The 17,206-nt window shown below is 49.8% G+C and overlaps 1 protein-coding gene across 3 annotated transcripts in view; it reads right to left on the minus strand.

The window, feature by feature from the left end:
- MED26 (mediator complex subunit 26) overlaps positions 1–17,206 on the minus strand; it is a 39,924-nt gene that overhangs the window by 4,048 nt on the left and 18,670 nt on the right. The window contains exon 1 of one of the 3 annotated variants that reach the window (XM_082456300.1): positions 4,488–4,940. The exons of the other annotated variants lie outside the window; for them this stretch is intronic. The gene's annotated coding sequence lies outside the window, so the exon portion shown is untranslated. Of the gene's footprint in view, positions 1–4,487; positions 4,941–17,206 lie in introns of those variants that run through there. 3 annotated transcript variants of the gene reach the window in all.

Below are 17,206 nucleotides of genomic sequence, written 5' to 3' on the forward strand. Positions count from 1 at the left end.
GTGCAGCAGTGTTCAACTCTCTTAGTCATCAGCAGATGCAGACCGAACCCACCAGTGGCTGCTACACTACATACACACCTGACTGGTGGGAATGGGGTCTGACAATACCAGGTAGTTCTGGGGTGCAGCCAAGTCTGGGGAGCGATGGGGCTGTGTCTAGTCAAATCAAACACGTGCAAGTCTCATGACCAAGCAATTCTATCCCTCACACGATACTTGCTACGAGGCAGGCCCTGTTCTACCAAGGTCTGTTTCCACATGGCACTACTTTGTTGAATTATCACAACCTCAAGGGGAAGGTACTATTATTACCACCACATTTAATGAATGGGGATGGCACAGAAAGGTGTGGGTCATGTGGTCATATGTTATAACGACACCAATGTCTTCCAGGAGTTGAAGGAACAGACTGAGAAATTCAAGAGCACTACAAATGAGCACACTGCAGCTTCAGTGCATTAACAAGGTGAAGTTCAAACCACGAAGGATGAAAAGTCACAGAAAATACATATTGTTGATTCCAGTTACACCAAGCATCACAGCATACTCAAAAATTAACTCAAAATGAATCCCAGACCTAAATGTGAAAGCAAAAACTCTAAGGCTTCTAGAATAAACAGGAGAATATCTTTGCAACCTTGGGGTAGACAAAGATTTCTTAGGAGCCCCAAAGCACTTTTTTCCAAGAAAAAATACTGACAAACTGGGCAGTGAGGAGGCCGGTCCCACAGGGACGAGGCCACCCTCTCCCTGTCCCCAGCCCTGGGATTCTGGCCCTGACAGGGTCCTGGGCTTGCCACATGGCCTGTCTCCACTCCAGTGACCTCACCCTGGTATATTTAGAGCCCTGGGTCCCCACACACTTCTGAACCAGCAGTCCCCGCAGAGCGAGCCCAGCGGCACAGAGTGTCCTTGTCCTTGGGCAGACACTGTCTTGCTGCCAGACAGGAGGCGGGAGGCAGAACACCTGAGCAACCCTGGGGGCTGGCAGCAAGCTGGCACTGTAGACCTCACACAGCTGGAGACCCTCCTGGAAGCTGCACAGGGGCGGGGATGGGGTAAGGCTTGTGGGCCCCACTGTCACAGCTGAGCAGCTCCTACACTCGGGCGGGTGTGCAGAGGGGCTTTCGGCTTTGAGGAGGCTCTCAGGCTCTCGGCCCTGTGGAAAGTGCTACATCCTCTGCCTTCTTCTTTCTGCCCCTGCTGCGTGGAAGTTCAGGACCCCTGAGGGCTCATCCCTCTGGCTCCGCCCTGGCCCCCACTCTGGCCATGATGGCAAGGGCACTGAGCACTGTGTGGGGAGCATCACCTGGCATTCTGGAGACAGTCAGGCCCTTGGGACCAGGAAGTGGACCAAGCCCTGCCCTCACCACACCAAACAGGCAGGAGTCCTGGGGTCTATGCAGTGCCAGGTTCGGCCTCCGGCCTCAGACAAAGCAGACAGTGACACCCCAGCAGCCTGTGGCCTTTGCCTCCCACCCTCGATGAGAGGACCCTCTGCATAGCAGGGACGCCAAGGCTCAGATATAGCCAAGGGGAGGCTCCCATCCAGGTTCCAGGCCTATAAAAAGTCCAGCACAGGACCCGTGGGACAGGGAGATGGGTGTCAGGAACAAGGCAGGCCAGGGGTACCTGTGGTGAGGACAGCATCTGAGCAGGGCCTCCCAGGGTGGACAGGAGAAGCCCCAACACCTCAGGAGATGGTGAAATGGCACCAAAGCCCTGGAGAGGGGAGAGGGGTCCAGAGCAAAGACAGTGGCATGAGTCAGGAGGCCAGGAGAAAGAACAGATCCAGGGGAAGTAAGCTGGCTACACAACCTGCCTTCCATTAACTTCAGCCACTGTGGGAGCTGAACTGCTCCCACTACCCCAACAGGCCACCCTGTTGCTAGGTCCTTCCTGGCACCCGTCTGTCTGAAAATACACTCATGATCACAGCAGAGACCATGCCATTACTGTGTGGGGAGGAAGCCTCTGAGCTACTCCCAGGCACTGCTCTCAAAGAGGGCTTTGGGGCAGCTCTACAGGTCATAATGCCCAAGGGTCACTCACACCTTCTTGCTGTCAGGAATAGCCTGGCACATCCGTGGCCCTTCTGTCCTTTGGATATCTCCCTTGGGATTCACTCCCAGGGAATGAAGTCAAACCAAAACTAATAAAAAAACCACCTCTCAAAACTATTTGCCAAACAGCTTTCCCAAAAAGGGCAGAATTCACACGAGGGACGTCTGAACACCTGCAGCCTCATCTTCTCATTAGGGCTCCTTCAACAGATACAGATTAATGTGAATTTCCTTAATGATTAGTGAAGCCAAATGTCACCTTCTTTCTACTAATGCTGACTTCCCGTGTGAACTGCTCACCGTCCCAGCCCACTTACTTTCATTATTTGTCTGGCCTCTTTATTGCAAATAAATACTCTCCCAGGGTGGTGATGTCTGCCCCTGTGCACACAGATGCCTAAGTGTGCTCAGGGCTGGCGCTGCAGAGGGAGGTATCAGGAGCGGGGAGGGCTACTCTGGAAGGGCAGGGAGCAGGTGAGGTGGGCCAGGCAGCGGCGGAGCACTCAGAGCGGAGCGGAGGCAGGGCAGGAAGTCAGTGGACAGCCCCGGGTGTGGCCCAGGTGGACACACAGTCAGCTGGTGACCACTGGTGGAACTGACTCCGTCACTACTGCGCCAAGTGCTTGCGGATCCTAGACTGGAGATTCATGAGGGACAATCAGGTATCCACGGTCAGACAGGAAAGCGAACGAACATCCATCCCAGGCAGAAAGAAGGTGGAGCAGCCGGGGTCTCCACATGGAACACACGGACACCCCCTAAACTGGCCTCCTCCAGGCCGGCTCAGGGAGGGGAGAGAAAGGACCCTCCTCAAGCCGTCCTCACTCACACCTCAGGGACGCCCAGGGGCACACGCTGGGAGGCGGGGAGGGAACGCTCCTCACCACTGACCCAGTTCCCAGGGTTCTTATGCAGACCTCCCACCACGGGAGAACCAAGGGCAGGCGGGGAAGCAGTAAGGCCTACGTTCTGGTGAGCCCCTCATCACTTGCTAAGTCACTACTCCAGCCAGCCTAACCCACGACATTTGCTGCTCGACTCACAGGAGGAAGGAAGGGGCGCTGGACACGCACAGGCGACAGGACCAAGGCAGGGCAGCAGCCCTCAGAAGCAGCCTGGGTAAAAGTGTGGACTACACAGTGCAGGGTGCCACCACTCCCACATCACATGTCTGAAAGTTGTTCTGTGAACTGGTTCAGTGGTCTGAACCTGGATCCATGCGCAGAGGTGGGGACGGCCCAGGGGGCACAGACCCACCACTGACCAGCCTCCTCCTCGTGGTAATTCAGGGGATAGGCCCAGGCCCTGAGTAATTACCACCCTGTGGGGGATTTCCAGCCCTGATGTGAAACAAGGAACTGAGACTTCTTTGGAGTCTGCAAGGCCCCTTGCTCACTGCTCCCTTTTCTCCAGGCATCAAGGGCTCCTGCTCCACCCGAAATCCCCAATCTCTTACTAATTAAGCTGGACCTGTGCAGCCCTGGTGGCAAAGAGGAAACCCTGTACTCCCCAAGGCCAAGCACTGGTGAGACCCAAGGGCAGTAAGCCAGGGCAGGCCCACCCAGCCTGACTCTCCTCATAGGACCACTACTTGTTGGGTTCCTCCAGGGGCCAAGGTCTCTAGCTTTTCTTCCTCGAAACTCCACTTTACAGATAAGAAAAAACTGAGGGTCCAGGAAGGTAAAAGAGGACCAGTGCTCACCACGCAGCTAGAAGGCAGTGGAGTGTGGCTTTACGCTAGCTTGGCACAGGGTCTGCCCACAACACACCGCCCAGCTGGTGCTTTACTAGGTAGGGTGAGGGAGGGCACCCAGACACCACCAGGCTGGTGACGCTGGCATCCCACCCACATACTCTCCCCGACTTGCCACAGCAGGGAAATGCACAGGTTACAAGAGTTCCACACAGGGCTGGCTTCATGCCCAGCAGCACCTATGGATGGCCAGGCTGCCTCTGTCTCCCCCCAGGGTGCACTGGAGCCAGAGGGATTCCCCACGCCCACCCACAACAGCAGGGGCTTCAGCCCACCCTCAACGCTTGCCCTAAGCTGCAGGACACTTGGTAAACGACAATGGCACTGGAGCCTCTCCCTGCCAGGCCCTGGAAGGAAATGGCACACACCGAGGACGGACTCACCCTGCCTGTCTAGCCAGCCCCTGACCACACTGTGGCCCTGCATCTATGCAGCACAGCCCACACCAACTCCTTCAGTGGGCTCAAAGCCCGCCAGGTCAGCAGTAAAAACTAGTTCACTTTAAAACCAACCATGTGGAAGTCACTTTTCTTTTTTTTTAAAAGCAGAATAGTCTAGATTAGAATTTACAAAACCCACTTAGCTCGAAAGGCTTTGGAAGTGTTCAACAGCAAGCAAGCTGTCCTTCCAAACCAAAACACGACACAGATGGCACCCAGAAGCAAGCAAACCTTGAGCCTTTCAATGTGCTGAGCGTTGTAAGGCCATCTTTGGCTGAGTCACTGTGCCCTGCAAGCCACACAGTGGGCGTCAGTTGTGTCCGCGCGGATGAAAGAGGCTTTGCCAGGCGAGTGTGTGTCTGTGATTTGGTCCCAGTCTCACTCTTTTCAGCCACAGCAAGTCTTCCTGCTTCTGATGAACTCCACACGTTCCCAAGGTAGGTGCTATTCTGTGACTCTAACTGCTTCTACTGCAAGTCAGTGCAAGAGGCGGCGCCTGCATCTCCCAGAGAGCCTGGCGGTGACCAGCCCGTGTCCCACCCCGTCTCCCTGAGCGAGGAAAAGAAGTCAATGTGCCTTGATTCTACCTCTCAGCTCGGAAGGTGCAGCCTCCCGGCCCCGTTCTGCCTTGCCTGGTCCCACAGCCAGGCAGGAGCCAGGGGAACCTCCCTCAGGCAGGTGTCATGCCAGCGCTCTGCCTGGCAAAGGCGCCTTCCTCTGCCAGGACCCCATGGGAATCTCGCACCCACAGGGGTGAAGTCTCTCTCATTCACGGCTTCTGAGAGGAAGAACGACACTGGGGCGGGGGCTGTGTCTCAGCCACAGCCACCAAGCTCACCACTTGCAAAAGCACAAAAGCACTTCCTCATCGGTGGGGCCCATCTGCTCCCCAGGAGCATCCACAGCTGGAGGACGGCCACTGCCTGCGTGGCCCTGACTGTTGTACACTCACAGCCCGCAGAGCGCCCGTGGCCAGAGCAGCCGGCTGCAGCTGCAACTCGGCCCAGAGGCAGCAGGCAGAGCACTGCTTGCACCTAATGAGCAGCCCAGGAAGAGGAAGCCCAGGGCCCAGGGCAGCGACCATGAGCAGCTACCATCCATGGGACCTCGCCGAGAGGCTTGTAGAGGTGAGAGAGGGCCCTCTCCACAGTGCTGGTCCTCTCTCTCAACTGTCCCAGCAGCTCTTCCCAACAAAACTACAAACTTAAATGCTCCTGACCTCTGAATCAGGTCAACATACAATTCTTGTTGTAATTCAGCCCTTTCTGAGAGCACAAGAGCTCTCAACATGTCATCTGGGAGCTGGTTCATTCCTACACTGATACAACTGGATAGTCAGAAAGCCAAGCAGAGCGTTTTCTATCTGCATCCATGCTCGCAGAAGGGTCCGGGTGGCAGTGCATCTGATGACAGCATGCCGGGTGAGGTTTCCTCCCTCTCAGCCGTGCTCTCGTGGGAACAGCCAGTAAGAATACTAGCTGAGCAAGACGAAAACACCCGACGCCCATGGGAGGGGCACACACAGTGCTCGGCCCACACGCATGTAGAATACAGGAGATCCAAAACTAGAACGAGCCGGCTTTTTAGGAAGTGACAGGGCCAACCTCCAAGAGAATGCTAAGTGAAACAGCGAGGTGACAGCAGTGCACTCTTGTGCTGCCGGTGAAAAACGCCTGGTGCTGGGGCTGGGCAGAGAAGCAGCTGTGCCAGACCTGGCTTCCAATGCTGGTCCAACTAATAAGACTTAAAGCAAGACCAGCCACCAACCTGAGCCCAGTTCTCCCTCCGGCAGCTGGAAAGCCTGGGCGGAATGTTGGGAAAACCACAGACTGTGTTTGTAGATCCTCAATGGCACACTGACCACCATCCTGGGAGACTGTGCCCACAGGGGTCAGGTCAGGAGAGGGTCCTGTGCACTGTCCGCCAGGCGGCTCTGGGGTTTCTAAGATCCCTTCAGGCAGCACAGTGCCTAGTGTGGCGCCAAAAGTCTGCCAGTCTGCTACCGGGCTGCTATAGGATCCTGAGAACAGGGGATATCCTAGAATTTCCCTCAGCAAGTCACCAAATGCAGGCTTGGAGGATGCAGGAAGGGCTGGTTATGGCCCAGTCCTGAGGCATAGGTAGAAATGGCCAGAGGCAAGGACAGAAATAACAGGTGAGGCACCACAACTGAGGCTCAGCTGAGCGGCCAGGAGCACCAAAGTGGCGACATCAAGCAGGCTCCTTTAGGACATGAGAAAGACTATGGAGAAGAGAACCAAGGCCTTCTCAGAGGGCCTCAAGCCCAGAACCGGTCCCAGAACCTGAGGCTGCCAAGCCTTGATGGGTAAAAGTGACCACACCCACAACCGACGACCAGGATGCCCGTGGTAAGCAGTAAGAGTGTGTTACAGACATGTGACTGACTCACAAGGTCTGGTGGCCCTCACTTTCCTGGGCACTCCACACGGGGTCACCAATGTCTGTTCTGAGCTGGGTGGATGTGAAAGAGTAACAGGAACTGCCAGAGCCTGGGTGGGGGCCACACTGGTTAAGTCATTTGGCGAGTCACAGGGTGAAGTACGGAGGAGCCCTTGTCACCTTCCACGGAACAGGAATCTGTGAGATCCGCAAACTCATCAGGCCCTAAAGGTAATTGAGGGAGGGTATGCCTGTCCTACATGACACAGCAGCCATCAGGCAGGACATGGCCTAATGGGCTGCGTGAGCTCCATATCACATGCTCCAGGGCAGAAAGCACCAGAGAAGACTGTACACAGGAGGTGAGCAGATAGCTCTGAGCCCACCCACCTATTCCGTCAGCCACGAAGTGGGAGGATGACAGAAGCTTCCTACAGGCTCCTGGGAGGGGGACAAGAGATACACACATGAACAGGACAGAGCCTGGCTGGCACACAGTAAGCGCTCAAGAAAGGGGGTCACCACGGAGCCTGTCATGGGACTACACTTGAGAGGGATCAGGTTCAAGGCCACCTCCTTCCCCCACCTGCTGCCCTGGGCTCTGTGTGGAGCTAGAAGAACAGCAGTGGGCATGGGGACTTTCTCAGTGGGCATTCCTGCAACAGGGGCCACCGTGGAGAAGACCAAGGACATCGTCACATGGAACAGGAAGGTAAGTCTGTGCACTGTATCAAACATCATGTAAGGATGAACACTCACACCCCAGGACCTAGCAGTTCCACTCTGGGGTAGGGACCAACAGAAACGTGAGCGTGCATGTGCTGAGAATGGTCAGAGCAGCCATATGCAGAACAGCCCCATCTGAAAACCACCCACGTGGCCACCAACAGTATAATGGATGACTAAATCATGGTCTAGCCATTCAACGTCGAATGAACACACTACTGCTACACACAACATCAAAGATAAATCTCAAAACAGGTTGAGTGAAAAAGCCAGATACAAAAGAATACATTCTGTGCTGGACTGGAAGCTCAAAAGCAGGCAAGACTTGTCCACGGTGACGGAAGTCAGGGAAGTTGGGGGTGCAAAGACACTAGGAGAGGGAACAAGAACGGCTTCTGGGGAGAAGCTCTATTCCATGACCTGGGTAGGGGTTTCTGGGGTATGTTCACTTCATAAACGTTCACTGAGATGTAATACTTACAACCTGTGTACTTTTCTGGATATATGCTACACTTTAATGAAAAATTGGTCTTAGAGGCCATCCCATCCTAGAAACAGATGCCAGCGCTACTGGGTTTGAAGAGGAGGGAGAGGTGTTGGCGAGCCAGCCTCTCACCCCCCACTCGGCAGCAGAGACCCTCTCAAGGTCTGAGAACTGCCGCACCAGGAGCCCAGGCTACCTCTGAGATACCCAGTGTGCGCTACACTTCACAGCTCACAGAGAAGGGTGTCCACACGCTCCTATCCTGGGCAGAGGCCAGTCTGGGGAAAACAAGGGCGCTCTGCAGGTTCCACGGAAGGAGCACTGAGCAGGTCAGAGTCCCCAGGAAGGAGCAAGCTCTAAAGTTACTGGAGAGAGGCAGGCAGGCAGGCAGCAACCACTGCCTGGGCATCACTAGCCAGCATCCTGGGTGGGCGGGCGGGCGGGCAGGCCTCTGTCTCCTACCACACAGTGGTCCTCTCCTGAGACCACAGACTTCCAAAGTAGGTGTTATGCCACTTCCACAATGAGGAAGCCAGGGTGCCCATTACACACCTGGCCACAGTTTCATTACTAACCTAACCTGCTAATCCTGTGCAGTTAGCCCATACCTGCCTCCACACAACAGGCCATCAGCAAGTCATATTGGTGACAAGGCCAGAAACAGCTGGCTCAAGGGAGAACAGTGGAACAATTCGGATAAGGAAAATTCTGCATGCCTACACCAGGAATGAAGATAGCAAAGAAAGACTAGAAATTAAAGTGGGGGAGGCAGATAACATTCAAAACTCAACTTAATCTGCCATATTAAGAGACCAAAAATGAAAAGCCTTATGATCATTTCAATAGATGTAGAAAAAACATTTGACAAAATTAAACATCCATTCCTGATGAAAACTCTCAGTTGGCTAGGAGTAGAAGAGAACTTCCTCAGCTTGATAATACCCACAGCTAACATCATACTTGATGGTGAAGGGCTGAATGTTTTCCCCCAGGAACAGGTACAAAACAAGGACATGTGCTCACTACTTCTATTCAGTCTTGTCAGGAGATTCCAGCTAGTGCAATAAGGCAAGGAAAAGAGAAAAAGAAAGAGAGGGAGGGAGGTAGGAAGAAAAACCATCCAGATTGGAAAGGGGGAAGTAAAGCTGTCTTTATTCACAAATAACAGAACAGTCTATATGGAAAATCTTATAGAATCTACAAAATAAGAATAAGTGAGTTTAGCAAGGTGGCAGGATATAAGTTCAATATAAAATTCCACTGTATTTCTATATGCAAGCAACAAATATTCAGAAACTGAAAATTTAAAAACCAATTCCATTTACAATAGCAATTAAAACTATGAAGAAAATAGATAGCTAGTGGGAAGTAGCCGCATAGCACAGGGAGATCAGCTCCGTGCTTTTTGTCTACCTAGAGGGGTGGAACAGGGAGGGTGGGAGGGAGACGCAAGAGGGAGGAGAAATGGGAATATATGTATATGTATAGCTGATTCACTTTGTTATACAGCAGAAACTAACACACCATTGTAAAGCAATTATACTCCAATAAAGACGTTAAAAAAAAAAAACTATGAAGAACTTACAGATAAATCTGACAAAAGATGTAAGACCTCAACACTGAAAAGTACAAAACATGGCTGAGAGACACTATGATAGGCCTCAATTAATGGAAAGATATACCAAGTTAATAGCATGGAAGAGTCAATATTGTTAAGATGTCAGTTCTTCCTCAAACTGATCTATAGATTCAATGCAATCCCAATCGGAATTCCAGCAGGGTCTTTGGGAGAGATTGACAAGTTGATTCTAAAATTTATATGGAAACGCAAAGGTCCTAGAATAGCTAACAAACTTTGAAAAAAAGAAAATCAGAAGCCCACATTATCTGATTTTTAAGACATTATATAGTCAAGACAGTGTGGTATTGGAGCAAAAACAAACAAACAGATCAATGGAACAGAGTAGAGTCCATTTAACAGATCCACACATACATGGGCAGCTGATTCCTAACAACAGTGGTAAGGCAATTCAGAAATGAACGAATAATCTTTCAACAAATAGTGCTGGAATAACTGGATAGCCATAGGCAAAAAACAACAACACTGAAACAAAACATCAAACCCTTGACCCCTATCTCACAAGACATACAAAAATTAACACAAAATGGATCATAAACCTAAATATAAGAGTTAAAACTACATAATGTACAGAAGAAAACATAGGAGGAAAATCTTAGTGACCTTGGGTTTAAAAGGCAAAGACTGTAGTAATATGAAACAAAAAGTACAAACTATAGAGAAAACAAACTGGATTTCATCAAAATTGAAAACTTTTGCTCTTCAAAAGATGACACTGTTATGAAAATGAAAAGGTAAGCCACCACTGGGAGAAAATATACACGAATCATGTATCTAAGAAAGGACTTGTCTCTAGAATATATAAAAATCTCTTTCAATTCAATAATTAGGCAAAGAACCCAAGGGGGAAAAAAATGGGGAAATGATTTGAACAGATTTTCAAATCTATCACCAAAGAAGAGCTATGCATGGCAAACAAATACTTGAAGAGATGCTCAGCGCTATTAGCCATCAGGGAAATTCAAATTTAAAACACCATGAGATACCACTACATACCTATTAAAATAGCTAAAATTAAAAAGATTGACCATACGGAGTGCTCATCAAAACGTGGGACAACTGAAACTCATACACTGCTGGTGGGATGGGAGTATTAAATGGTATAATCACCTTGGAAGACATTTTGACAGGTTATTAAGCAACCCAAAAGTCCATCAACACAAGAATGGATAAACAAATTGTAGTATATCCATAAAATGAAATGTTAGCAACAGAAAAGAATGAACTATTCATATATATACAACATGCATGAATCTCAAAATAAATATTAATGAAAGAAGAGCCCAGACACCACCCCGCCAAAAAAGTACATGCCACATGATTTCACAAAATTCTAGAAAAGGCAAATTAATCTACAGCGACAGTAAATCAGCAGTTGCCTGGGGATGGGGGTGGGCTGAAGGGAAGATTACAATGGGACAAGAAAAAACTTTTGGAAATATCTTTATTACCATGACTGTGATGATGGCTTCTCAGGTGTATTTACAGATCAAAATATGTGTAATTGTACACTTTAAGTGTGCACAGTTTATTGTATGTCAATTATACCTCAATAGAGTTGTAAAGCAACTATGGAGGCAGATGACAGATGCGACAGGTCCTAGAAAAAGGAGGAGGGGTGGGAGGCAAAGAGAAGGAACGCTTCTTTGTTGGAGGTTAGGCATCAGATGCCCCTCTTGGGCTCAGCCCTCCCTGGGGTGGAAGGTCAGATAGAAAGTTCCTTCCCCCTCATGAAGATGAAATGAAGAAGCCTGTCATGCCTGGGCCCCCCAGGGGTATCATAAGGACTGCATGGCAAAGGCACGTGTGTATAACGCACTCCTAATAGCAGCAGGCATCAATCCATATATATATTTTTTTCCTGGACATTCTGCTTGCCCCTGCAACACCTGTGCATCAACAGACTGCACATCCCAACTGTGGGCTTGGAAAAGGTGACTCCTGGCATTCCTTCAGAAAATGCACTGTGGCTGCAGCTGGGTGACAGTGTCTTATAGGTTGCGAAATGAAAGGCTCACTAGCCGCCGAGGACTGAACTTCAGGACATGTGCCCTCCTCAGCCTGCCTGGGGGGTCTCCTGGAGACCCAGGAGAGGGAGCCAACTTCCCATGCTCACATGGGAAAGGCCAGTGGCCACAAACATCTACAGGAAGTCTTAGGCAAACAGCAGTCTGTTTTCCCCTCAAACAGCTGGTGTGAGCGATAACCTGTCTCCATCCTCTTGACATGAAAACAGCCTCAAAGCATCTGACAGCTTCTTTTTCCCCCTCACTCTTCATGGTTTTCTGCAATGTATTAAGCTTCTGTGACTGAAAGTGTCTGAAATCGACTTCCCTCAAGACAGCTGAGCTAGACCCTTACTACTCTCAAGTGTGAGTGAATGAATGAATGAATGAATGAAGGACGGATAGATAAATGAAGCCCCATCTTACTGTCCTTGGTTGCTGGGCACCATGTTTACTCCAATATTATAAACATCCCAGGGGTCTCCCTCTGCAGCAAGTCAGGATGTGCAGTCACCAAGTAAGTATCTCGAGAGCAAACAGGCCCTGTCCCGTTTCCAGCTGTCACCTGTACTGGCCACCCCACAAGGGTCATGGGAACAGGCAGGTGACTCTCAGTGCTCCTCACACAACGCCCATGGAAGACAAGGCCAAGGGTACCATGGCTGGGTGGCCGGCAGAGGGAAAGCTGAGGCAAGGGCAGGAGAAGGCTGTGACCAGGGTGGCACAGGCTCTGATACTGCTCCAGGCAAACACGTTTGCTCAGCAGGGCCCAATGGCTTCGGAGAGAGTCTCCCATTTTCAACACAGTGGTCCTAGACGTCACCACAACCACAAATACTGTCTCCAAATTACCTTCTTGGCCACCCTGAAATGATTCCGATGGGTTACATAAAGCAGGAGGAAGGAAAGCCAGGTGAGATTTTTGTGGAGGCAACATTAAAACAATGGGGGAAACCAAACATCACAATCCAACATGGTAATTCAGTGACAGCGTGATCCACAGGCGGCGGCACTGCTTGGCATGGCGGATGAGTGGAAGGTTGCTGGTAGAAGGTGAGGGAGGACCACCACGGCTCCCGAGGTCACTTGCTACCAAAAGCCAAATCAGTCGCTTCCTCCCAACCTTCCCTGCTGGGGACCTGGGAAAGCCTGACACCCAACAGCAGCCCCTGCTGGGCTGGCGTGGACCCCCATCGGCACTGCCTGCCTCACCCCAAACCACCTGCATCCCACAGGGCAAGGGGTGGCAAAATTGATCCTGAGGACAAGAGCCTGCCCTATGGCTAAATGTCGCAGGATAGCCCTGCAGCGAGACACGAGGTCCCGGTCATCAAACGTCCAAGGCAAGGCGGGACCCCAGCTGGGTTCCAGGAGAAGCACCACAGCAGCTTTCCCTTGCTTTAAACATACCAGGCAGAGAACACTGAGGAGCACTGGGAACACAGAGGATTTCCCTTTTTACTGTATTTCCTTCGGTGTATCATTTTCTAATATTACTTTCTCACTATTTTAAACCTATTTTTTGAAACTTTTTTAAAGGTCTGTTTTTGCCCCTTTTCATAATCACCATACAGGTGGATACCAAACACAACTGACCATGGCACCTAGGTGAGGAAACAGAGCACAAGTTTTTACTAAAACCTACATTAACATTAAAAAGGAAATTAAAAAGGAGCTCTACCTCATCCCTACCTGCCACTGCACCAAAACTGCTCTGCCCAGCCAACTTTTCACCAAAGCCAAGGACCTGTCAGCCCTGCCTCGTCTCATCTCTCGGACCCCGAGCAGATCCTGACATCCCTCCACATGCTCATCTTCCTCCTCTTGGAGCTCTTCAAGGCACAACCCGAGACCCTTTCCTTCTCTCACTCCACTTCTCCGCTGCCTGAGCAGTCCCACCCCCAGGCAGCTCCACATCTGCATCTGGGGCCCAGGTGCCACCTCTGGACCCACCTGGCGGCACTTCTGCATCTCAAAGGCACTGAGGGTGTCTAGGTACCACTGGCTGCCTCCACCCCTCCCCACCCTCGGAGGTGGGGCAGGACCCTCGGAGCAGGCAAGCCCCCTTTTCTCTCACCTCCAAATAAACACACTCACACTAGCCCAGTTAGGCACATCTTCTTTGGACCCTGATTTCAACCCCAAAATGGTGGACCTGAGCCCACCTCCTGGCCAACTTATGACGGGCACTTTGTCTGAGTGTGCCCACATCCGGTCCCGTAACTTTTTATACATACTGACCATGTCTGACCTAACACAGTGCTGACCGGGCTCACCGATGGGGACCTGAGGCTTGATGGTGCCCAAGCTCTTCACCCTAAATATCTCGAGTTCTCCTCCACCCACTTTGGTCTTCCTTTTCTCTGAGAGTATCTTCTGGGCCACTACCTTTGTCACTCTTGAACCACAACAGCCCCAGGAGGCAGATAACAACATCATGGCTCAGGTCTGACCCCAGAGGCCAAGCTCTGCAGCACTGTCTCCCCTGAGCCCCTGAAGCCCCCCCCGAGCCCCCACCAGCCTAAGTCATGGCCACGTTTCTCTGGCTGACTTTCCTGCTCTTGTCCAGAGCCTGCAACAATTACGTAGTTGAAATTGCATCACACATACTGTTTTTTTTTCATTGAACACTTCTTCCTGTTGTTACATAATCTTCATAATGATCTTGTTTAACAGCTAAACGTCCCATTAATGCATCATTTCCTTGACCTTCTCCAACTGCTGGGCATCCCATTTCCTTCCGGGTTCCCCTACTGCAACCAATCTTGCAATGATCATCTTCACACGTACGACTTCCTTCTCTCATTTTTCCCTCAGAAATAAATTCTCAGGTGTTAAACTCTGTCCTAAGGGTCCAAATACTTTTATGGCAACTGGTTCTGCCTCAGCTATTTTTCACTCCCACCTTACACCACGCAATGACCCCATCACGAAGGGGAGGAAGAAAGCAGGGCTGAATCTGATGTACCCTGCACAGGGTCCCCGAGAGGCGGGCCCACCTGTCTGGCAAACTGCACTCAAGATGTCGGGGCTGTTATCCTGCCCTTGTCCTCTATCCCTTGAATCCACCAGCAGGGAAGGGAGAGAGAACCCAGTGCACACAACCCTCCAGGACCGGCACTGAGGCTGCTCTGCTCACAACTGCTGACCGCCTCCTTGCACAGAGATGGGAGAGAACTGGGCCCCCTGCCTGATGGCTCTAACTCAGAGGCTGTTGGGAAGACAGGCAAGGATTAACGCGACTGTCACTCTACCTGGGGAGGGCTCTAACAGCCCTGCAGGGACACAGTGGCACAGGGTTGGGGGTAGGGGGTGTGGATAGAAGCAAATATGGCATTAGCCTTGCTGAAACCTAGAGCAATTTTTACAGCCCAGTGGTGAGGTTATCAAGTGACTCTGAGATCTGCAAGGAGAACACAGCCAGAAGACAGAGCTGCCGTTTCCAAGGAGAAGGGCACCCTGCACACACTGAGAGGGAATGGCTGTCTCCAACATCAGGAAAACCTTGGATGCAGGAGCCAAAACCATTCAGACTGCACACTGAAACTGCTGCAGCCAACAAAGAAAAGACACCAGAGTTCATTCACCAGCTATGTATTTACCAGGAAAATAAAAATGTATATGTGCTGAGGAGGAACTCAGGGAGCAGAGGGAGCTGGAGGGACTTACATTCAGGGTGGGGAAGGCAGGCAACAGACAAGCAAACAGGACAAGGTGACTGTACTGAAAGCTATGAAGAAAATAACCAGTGTGACATGCTAGAGGAAGGCTTCCTCTGGAGCCTGGGCCAGGAGGGGTGGCCGCCTCAGCTTGGAGCCCCAGAGAGAGCCTGGGGCAGCAAAGGGTCTGGAGCAGACTTCTGGCCCCACCCCACCTTCAGAACAGCTGGCTCATCGTGCACCCATAAGGGGCTCCAAGCATGGCCTCCATGACACTCGAGCCAAGAGAACCATCCCTGCAGCCAGCTGCAAAGGCACTGATGCCATCTTGGACAAGGAGCCTGTGGCCTGCAGCCCAGATCCAAGCAGGACAGGGGTAGGGACTCTACCCAAGAGTGTGCTGGAGCCAGCTCACACCGGCCCATGACAGCCTGTGGTGAAGCTTTCAGGAATCTTGGGAGCCAGATGTTAAACACAGCCATTGTTAAAAATGCAATGATAAGGTTGGGACTGACCACCTGAAGGCTGCTGTGGGCAGCTAGTTATCTCCTGCCTGGCAGCATTCTAAATTTTCTAGAAAAGTCACATAACTGGGTTTTTATAGAAAACCTCCATTTGTACTTCTGTGGCTAATTACAGTTTTAAAAATACTGTACTAAGAAACGACACAAATCCTTGAGCTCTACCCAGCTCACAAATCACCTCTATTTATACCTCAGTGTCAGGTACATGGTAGACACTAATAGCATTAAAACTGCGCAAGCAGGCCCGTGTGCCAGGTGCTGTTCTAGACATGTGAAGTGTATTAACTCATTTAATCTTCAAAACAACCTCGGGAGATAGGTATTATTACTTCCCTCATTTTCTGTATAAGGGCAGTGACACTCCAAGATCAGTTAGGTAACTTGCCCAAGGCCGCACAGATAATAAGGCACGGAGCCAGGATCAGGCCCAGGCAGTCTGGCTCCAGAGTTGGTGCTTGTAAGCTTTATGTTTAGTTCCTGAAAAACAAAGGCACCAACATGCATAAGCAGACATAGTGCCCAAGGAGCAGGAATGACTTATATTTCATTTGACGAAGATTCTGGTGGAAATAAATATCACTTGAGATGTTCCTCTGAGCAGCAAGGATGGACACTACCTCTGCCTTACTTCTACTGCCATATTCCTGAGGTCTGGGGTGACCACTGTCCTAGTTAACTCGGCGTCCTATCCATTTTAGCATGTGTCCTGGATTTTTCATCTTTTAAACAAAGTTTTAGAATTTTATTAAAAATAGTTTTTAAATGGAATTTTTATTGCTTTTTAATAAACCATTTGTGGTCAAAAATTGTTTAATGTAATTTACTTTTAGCACTCCCTTTTACTTCTCAAGGGCACCTTCATTTGGATATATATATATTTTTTAATTGATGTATAGTTGATTTACAATGTTGTGTTAGTTTTAGGTATACAGCAAAGTGATTCAGTGTTATATATATAAAACGGCTGAGAAATTTAAATATCATATGATATCACTTACATGTGGAATCTAAAAAAAAATGATGCAAATGAACTTATTTACAAAACAGAAAAAGACTCACAGACATAGAAAACAAACTTATGGTCACCAAAGGGGAAAGGGGTGGAGGGATAAATTAGGAGTTTGGGATTAATATATACACACTACTATATATAAAATAGGTAAACAACAAGGACCTACTGTACAGCACAGGGAACTATACTCGATATCTTGTAATAACCTATAATGGAAAAGAATCTGAAAACGGATATATATATATACACATATATATACATAACTGAACCACTTTGCTGTATACTTGAAACTAACACATTGTAAATTAATTATACTTCAATTTTTAAAAAAAGTATAAAAGATTTTTTAACTAAAAGAAAATGCAATGACAGAAACTGTATACAATAAGTTATACTGAAAACAAAGGTGATGAAATACTCAAAACTCATCACTTCCTACTTATTTTCTCACATTTACTATTATCTAGGTTTCTGAGTTTATTCATGACTACTAAATCTTC

This window comes from Balaenoptera physalus (assembly GCF_965194825.1).
Source record: "Balaenoptera physalus genome assembly, chromosome: 3".
Lineage (NCBI taxonomy): Eukaryota > Metazoa > Chordata > Mammalia > Artiodactyla > Balaenopteridae > Balaenoptera > Balaenoptera physalus.